This window comes from Mus caroli, chromosome 7, assembly GCF_900094665.2.
Source record: "Mus caroli chromosome 7, CAROLI_EIJ_v1.1, whole genome shotgun sequence".
Taxonomy (NCBI): Eukaryota; Metazoa; Chordata; class Mammalia; order Rodentia; family Muridae; genus Mus; species Mus caroli.
In genome coordinates this window covers 18,523,498-18,531,675 of record NC_034576.1, presented here as the reverse complement: position 1 = coordinate 18,531,675, position 8,178 = coordinate 18,523,498, and the positions used below count along the sequence as shown (strand labels likewise).

At 48.5% G+C, this 8,178-nt stretch overlaps 1 protein-coding gene and 1 non-coding gene across 2 annotated transcripts in view; both read right to left on the bottom strand.

The window, feature by feature from the left end:
• Positions 1 to 8,178, bottom strand: part of Opa3 (outer mitochondrial membrane lipid metabolism regulator OPA3) — a 19,320-nt gene that overhangs the window by 4,760 nt on the left and 6,382 nt on the right. The gene's annotated exons all lie outside the window — the stretch shown is intronic.
• LOC115031597 lies at positions 1,055 to 1,213 on the bottom strand. Its single transcript, XR_003837272.1, has one exon. It is a non-coding gene; the product is annotated as a U1 spliceosomal RNA (small nuclear RNA).

Sequence of the window (8,178 nt, the reverse complement as noted above, 5' to 3'; positions counted from 1 at the left end):
AGGCTGGCCTCGAACTCAGAAATCCGCCTGCCTCTGCCTCCCGAGTGCTGGGATTAAAGGCGTGCGCCACCACCGCCCGGCTGTTTTTATTGTTTATTAAACTGGTTTTGTTTTGTTTTGTTTTAAGACATGGTCTCACTGACTAGCCTTGGCTGATCTGGAACTCACTATGTAGACCATCATGCGCTTTGCTTTCTTGCTTCCTTGTTTTGTAACAGGGTCTCATGTAGCACGCACTGGCCTCAAATATGCTACACAGCTAAGGATGAGCGCCTTCCTGCCTCTGCCTGAGACCACAGGCACGTGCCACCTTCCTTGACTTATTTACTGTGTTTTTGAGACAAGGTGTCACTGTGTAATCCTGCTGGGACTGAACCTGGGACAGAAAGCCTCCTAAGAGCTTCTACTGCAGGACTGTGCCTCTATGACCAGTTTCCTGTACACTTTAGGCCTGCCCTTAGTATTACATGCATGTTGTATCTCAATAAGAATACACATCCAGAATTGGCAACGGCAAGATGATACAGTACCTAAAAGTGACTGACACCTCAACTCAATTCCTCTAAGTTGTCCTCTGATTTCCATATGCTCAGTAGTGGCATGTGGACACACACACACAAAACATAGAATATAATTTCATCCAGACGTGGTGGCTTTTAATGCCAGCGTTAAGGAGGCAGAAGCAGGTGGATCTCTGTGAGTTCAAGGCCAGCCTGGTCTACAGAGAAGTTCCAGGACAGCCAGGGCTATTACATAGAGAAACTCTGTCTTGAAATACAAACAAACAAAAACAAAACAAGCAAGCAAGCAAACAAACAAAAAAATTTACAGAATTTACATACAAGAGCTGGAGGGATGGCTCAGTGGCTAAGAGCACTTGCTGCTCTTCCAAAAGACCCAGGTTTGATTCCCAGCCCCCACACGACAGCTCACAACCTTCTGTAACTCTAGTCTCATAGGATCCATTGCAAGCATGTGCACAGACATCCACTCAGGCCAAACATAACACACATAAAGTAATAAAAATACATCTTTTCTTTTCTCCCCTACCCTCCACAGGAGAGCTCAAACACAATCCCCCACTACCACAAATTATTCTGAATTTCCTGCATTTGGAGAAACTGCAGGCTCAGCACATTTGGAGTGCAATGGATAAGTCTCGCTCTGGGAAAACCACCTTCATGAACATGGTATCTCCCCTGCCAGTAAGTGTATAAAAACAAATTTAAATATAAAAGAATGAATATTACTAATGAAACCCCAGTGAAGTGGTTTGGGTACAAGGACTTATTTCTCAGCCTGTGCTGCCTCAGGGACTTGATTCTCTATGGAACACTCCCCATTCACAAAGCCAGGCTCATCATAAACTCCTAATAAGATATCTAGCATCATTTGTCAAGAAATAGCATAATTAAATTACCGCTGTTGCTACTGTTAAGTAAATTATCACATGGCTCTGAGCAGTCTCTGGTTGTGTCCCAGTGAGCTCAACACTCACTCTGAGGCCTACCACAGTGCCACAGACCTTTCCTACTAACACTTAGGAGGCTGAAGCAGGGGGATAACAAATATGAGGCTAGTATGTAATGAGAGCTTGCCTCAAGAAAATAAAAGAACAGCCTGGAGAGACAGTTCAACTCTTCTTGTAGAGGACCCACAACAGGTAGATCCAGCTGATTCTGGCCTTCATGGTGCATATATATGTGTGCAGGTACACACATACATACATAAAATAAAAATAAAATTCAAAATTTAGGGAGATGGAGTGATGGCCTAGCAGTTAAGAACGCTGGCTGCTTTTCCAGGCGAGCCGGGTTTTATTCCCAATACCCACAGGGTGGCTCCCACAGTTTGTAAGTCCAGTTCCAGGAGATCCCAAGTCGTCGTCTTCTTGCCTCTACAGACACCAGGCACACAAGACAGACATATAGACAGACACCCTGTGTAGCCAAGGCTGCCCATGAACTCCTCCTGGTTCTGCCTCTGAAGTCTGGGATCACAGGTATGCACAGCGCGCGCACACAGGAGCACACACACACACACACACACACACACACACCATCTGTCCCGTTGACTCACAGTCCTTCCTTTACAGCAGCTCCTGGCACCCTCAGACACTAAATACAAGGAGTGGTGACTAAAGCAGGCTCCTAATGACTCCGCCAGAGAACGACCTCTGCCTATGCCCCACCCAGATCTGGACAGAGCAGCCGGGCTTAGGAGAGGGACACCTGTGAGCTCTGGCGGCTGAGGGCTGGGTGGTCCTGGGTTCCAGTCCTGCACCTGCTGCTTAGTTGCTGTGTGACTGGCACAGTGCATCTGCTTCCCATTTTGCAAATGTGGAGAGCAGCAGGTAGAGGAGGGGGTGCAAGTGTGGGGTGCTCCAGGCATGGCTCAAAGGCTTGCCGGCTCATCATCCCAGGAGTGAGCAAGGGCTGTAGCAATCTGATAGGAGATAGCAGGGCTGCCTGAGGAATGGAGCTGGAGTTGAGCCCTAGGGCACTGTGGTTAAGGCCACCAAGGAGTCAGGCTGTCTGGCTTGAAGCCATTTACCACCTCCTGCCCTAAGGCCTCAGTTTCTTCATCTGTGGGACTTATAATGGCCACAGTAGAGGTTCACTGAAGTGCCTGTAATTCCAGCACTCGGGAGGCTGAGAATTAAGACTGTTTCAGACTAGCCTGAGCTACATATTAAGACTCTCTTAGGGTTTTACTGTTGTCAACAGACACCATGACCAAGGCAACTCTTTTTTTTTTTTTTTAAAGATTTATTTATTTATTATATGTAAGTACACTGTAGCTGTCTTCAGACACACCAGAAGAGGGCGCCAGATCTCGTTACGGATGGTTGTGAGCCACCATGTGGTTGCTGGGATTTGAACTCTGGACCTTCGGAAGAGCAGTCGGGTGCTCTTACCCACTGAGCCATCTCACCAGCCCCCAAGGCAACTCTTATAAGGACAACATTTAATTGGGGCTGACTTATAGGTTCAGAGGTTCAGTCCATTGTCATCAAGGTGGGAGCATGGCAGTATCCAGGCAGGCCTGGGGCAGGAGGAGCTGAGGGTTCTACATCTTCATCTGAAGGCTGCTAGCAGAATACTGACTTCCAGGAAGCTAGGACAAGGGTCTAAAAGCCCACACCCACAGCGACACACCTACTCCAACAAGGCCACACCTCCAAATAGTGCCACTCCCTGAGTCAACAAAGACACAGGCCTCCATTTCCCACAGCAGGGCAGGCAGCACATGAGCAGGACGTGGTAGTCTACCATAGGCTTTGAAAGAGCCTTTTCCACCTTCCCAAGTCTCGGCTCTCTCTCCCCTGGAGCCTGCTGGTAGCTGAGGATGACCTTGAGCTCCCAATCCTACCCCCGCCGTTCAAGGGCTGCATTTACAGGCTTGCTTCTCTACGCCTGGCCAGCTGCTCTCACCCTCACTCCCCAGCATAGAACCTAGGGCCTCAGTGCACACTTTATCACTAAGCTGCACCCACAGGTGCCTCCTGAAGGGTAAAATGCATGGTGTGAGGCTTTGAGATGGTTAGTGGCTAAGAGCACCGACCACTCTTCTCAAAGACCTGAGTTCAGTTCCCAGCAATCACATAGCAGCTGATAGATGTCTACAACTGCAGTTCCAGGAGCTCCAACACTAGCTTCTCCACTCCTCAGGCACTTGGCATGTGTTCAGTTAAAGAAAAGAAATAAGAAGCTTGGTGCTCACAGCTCTAGCAGTCTTATGGAGGTCATGAGAACTGGCTGAATTAAAAAAAGAAAAAGTCAGCAAGAGGAAGATAGAGTCACCAAACCACTGAGAGGTGCTGTACTGTCTAGCTAGAAGGAGGTCTGTCTGCAGGTTTGGTTAAGATTTACTGGCTGGTTTTCAATGAACTTGAGAGGAGTACAAAGACTTGGAAACTCCCACTGTCGGGGAGCTATTCAGTCAGCTTTCTGTGTCTGCCATGCAGCTAGAGCAAGCCCAGGTGCGGCACAGAGCTGAAGAACTGACCCAGGCGCCCTCTCCTGTCCATCCAGAGTACTGCAGGCAGCCTGAGTAAGGAGTCTGTGATACAGCACTATAAATCAACCAGCCTTCAAACACAGTGGGAGGACCTGAAGAGGTTGATTGTTTTTGTAGCTATGGAGACAGAAGCAGGCTAAGCACTTAACTATATGCCCCCTCTGTTGTTCTGAGACAATCTCACACAGCCCAGGCTCACCTCAGACTTGTTAAGTAGCTGAGGATAACCTAGAAGTCTTGATCCTCCTGCCTCCACTTCTCAAATGCCAGGTGTGTGCCACCAAGCTTAGCCCCGGTTGATTAAAAACTGTTTTGTTTTGTTTTTTTAAAGATTTATTTATTTATTATATGTAAGTACACTGTAGCTGTCTTCAGACACACCAGAAGAGGGCGCCAGATCTCGTTACGGATGGTTGTGAGCCACCATGTGGTTGCTGGGATTTGAACTCTGGACCTTCGGAAGATGGCTCTTATCCACTGAGCCATCTCACCAGCCCCCTAAAAACTGTTTCTTTTTAGACAGGCCCAGTGGCCAAGCTTGGCCCTAAACTCACAACTGTCCAGCACCAGCCTCTGAGGAGCTGGGGCATAGGAACACAGCACTCAGTCAAGCAGCAAGAGTTGTGACCCCTTGTCACAGTGGTGCTCACTTGTCACAGTGAGCACCGCTATGGTTTTTTTGAGGCAGGATTTCACTCTTTGGGCCATGTTGGCCTTGAATTATCAGCAATCCTCCTATCTTAGCCCTCTGAGGATTGGAATTATAGATGTGAGACACCACAACTGAAGGAAGACATTGTTTTGTGTACACAAAACCACTGGGGGGTGGGTGGCATGGATAAAAAATTCTAAAATGAAGACCAAGCAGAGTGGCCCACGCCTTCAATCTCAGCATTCAGGAGGCAGAGACAGTGTTTCTCTGTGAGTTTGAGGCCAGCCTGGTCTACAGAGTTCCAGACAGCCAGGACTACACAGAGAAACCCTACCTCTAAAAACAACAACAGAAGAAAGAAAGACTGAAAGAAAGAGTAAAAAATAATTAATGCCATCCCTTCTAATTGTTTTTTAAATACTTAAATATATCATGTTAACAAGATACATAACTGGTAATAATGAAGGGCACGCACGCACACGCGCACGCACGCACACACACAGAGGAAAGTGTTTCCTTAGCAGGAGAGCATCTTGAGTTTTGGAGGTCAACAGCCTGGCTGCCACACACAGGAGCTAATGTGACACTCTTAAGACTATAAATAGACCTCAGGGCAGTGACTTTCTCTGGAGAGCATTAAGAATAAAAATGCCAGTGCTTCCCCAGGTCAGCTGGGCCATGCCATGTAGGTGGCACCCCTGGGCATCTCAGGCAAGTACCCACAAAGCCACATTGTGCCTACAGGTCATCTACCTGCTGCTCGGCCAGCCATTATGCAGCTGTACTTAATCCGGTATTTGCCTGTCCCTCCCTCCCTAACTTCCTTCCTGGAGACAGGATCTCACCATGGAGCTCTGTCTAGCCTGAATCAGGCTGGCTTTCAGTTGAGAGAGATCACCTATCTCTGCCTATGTGCTCGGATTAAAGATGTGCACACTGCCAGGCAGTGGTGGTGCACGCCTTTAATCCCAGCACGTGGAAGGCAGAGGCAGGCAGATTTCTGAGTTCAAGGCCAGCCTGGTCTACAAAGTGAGTTCCAGGACAGCAAGGGCTACACAGAGAAACCCTGTCTCAAAAAACCAAAACCAAAAACAAAACCTAAAAAACCAAAAGATGCACACACTGCACTGCATGGTACTTTCTATTTGCGAGTATGTGTTGCTGGGGTGGGTCCAGGGCCTTGTGCGTGCTAAGCAAGCACACAACTACTGGGCTACACCAGCACTCGTCTTTCTTCTCTTTCTCCTTCATATTTGTCTGTTGAGATGGTTTTCAGGAGCCCAGCTGGCCTGAACCAACTAAGCCTCCTGCCTCCACCTCCTAGGTGCTGGGGCTACAGGTGTGAGCCACTGCACCAGCTCTCTTTCTTTGGTTTTTGAGATAGGATCTCACTGTAGAGCCCAGGCTTGCCTGGAACTTGAGATCTCCTGCCTGGCTCCCCAGGCTTTGGGATTACAGGCAAGTGCCACCATGTCTGGCTATGCCTAGTTCTCCAAGTGAGGTGCGACTGGTTGGGGCTGTCATTTCTAGATGTTCTAATGGTTCCATTTTTCCAGTTTCCAGGCAATTTTCAGTTTTACTTGTGTTTATTATCCTTTTTTATCTTTTTAACATATACACTTAGGTATTTTTGTTTTTTGTTGTTGTTGTTTTGGTTTGGTTTGGTTTTTTGAGGAAGAATCTCATGTAGCTCAGGCTGACTTCAAACGATAGCCAAGGATGCCCCTGAGCTTCTGATCTTCCTGCCTCACTTGCAGGGTGCTGGGTAAAGTGGTGTAGCCACACCCTTTATGCACACTGGGCCTGGACCCCGGGGCTTCTGCATGTGAGGCGAGCAGTCTACCAACTGAGCCCCAGGCTCAGCTTTAGCCCTGGCTATTTTAAGTTCACGTCTGGTAATACTGTGACTTGCAGTGTTTACAGGTCTCGGCTTGCCAGACTCTCTTTAGGCTCCAACTCAGTGTGGTGCTCCCATTGTCTATAGGGAACACATTTTCTTTTTTTTTTTTTTTTTTTTTTTTTTTGGTTTTTTGAGACAGGGTTTCTCTGTGTAGTCCTGGCTGTCCTGGAACTCACTCTGTAGACCAGGCTGGACTCGAACTCAGAAATTCACCTGCCTCTGCCTCCCAAGTGCTGGAATTAAAGGCGTGTGCCACCACGCCCTGCTCGGGAATGCATTTTCTATTGTGGTCCCATGCGTGCCACAGTATCACTCGAACTTCTCTAAACCACATACCAAGAAACACGGCAGATACATTCCTTTTTAGCAAAATATAATTTAGGCTGTAAACCCACAGAAGGACTAGCCAGTGGCCACAAGCTCAGGGGACAACACCTCCATGTAGAGGCTGAGGGGACAGCCAGTGCTGAAGCAGGTGTATACATGGGGTTTTAGGTTCCTTGTCCAATACAAAATAATATTAAAGACAACAGTAACAAGGAGCCTGCCAACTCCACTGAGAGCCGAGGCTGTGGTCTTTCCAGGGTGTCTTGACAGGCAGCATCCTGCCCAGCTTCCCTGCAGCATGGCTCCCATCCCCCAGGCCATTAGGAGCTGGAAAGGTCCCAGACAATGTGGTGGCCTGGGCCCAGCCCTTCCCTCGCTGTAGGAGACCTAGCCTCTCTTTCTGGAAAACTCAAACCGTCAGTTTATAAGAAGGTGTGGTTCAGCATGGAGCATTTGCAGGCAAACTGGGGGCACTGGGTGCTTTCACAGGTGGCCCCGCCCCTCACAGCCACCTTGTGAGTTTGACTTTCTCACTTGTCTTTATTCACAGCTATTTTCCCAATATAAGCTTCTATTTCCCCTTGTTGTGTGCCTCTGCTGCTGAAGTGCTTTGTTTTGAGAAAGGGCCTCATGAGTCCTAGGCTGGCTGACCTATCACAGTCCAGAGCTGAGGACGAATGCCCATGAACTCCGGATCTCTTGCCTCTGCCTCCCTAGTGCAGACGTTACAGGTGTGTGCCGCCTGCCCACTCTTGTTGGTTTTCTGAGGCAGGACCTCACACTGGAGCCCAGTGCGATGCAGGTACCTCATGCATCAGCCTCCCATTTGCTGGGATTACAGGCGTGTGGCACCAAGCTTGGCTCTAACTGAAGCTTCTGATCAAATAGCCACTGCCAGCATGCTAGAATTGGAGAGAGGAGGCCCAGACTTGCGTAAGTAGTAAGCCTACGAGGGCCAACTGCAATGTAGGGCTCACAACCCATGCAAGCTGCAAGTCCTAAGTGTGAGACAGAACAGGTGCTAACAGCACAAGAGCTGATATTATCATGATGGTGACAATAAAAAGAAAGCTGGCACCAAATTTTTATGTATTTCTGTAAGGAGCCGTCCTCACATTCGCCATTATAAGATGGCACTGACACCTGTGTTCTAAGTAATAAACAAACCATCTGCACATGCGCTGGGGTAGTTTCCCACCCCATGTGCTCTGCCTTTCCCGTGATGACAACTCTGGCTGATGGGCTGCAGCCAATCAGGGAGTGACACGTCCGAGGCGGA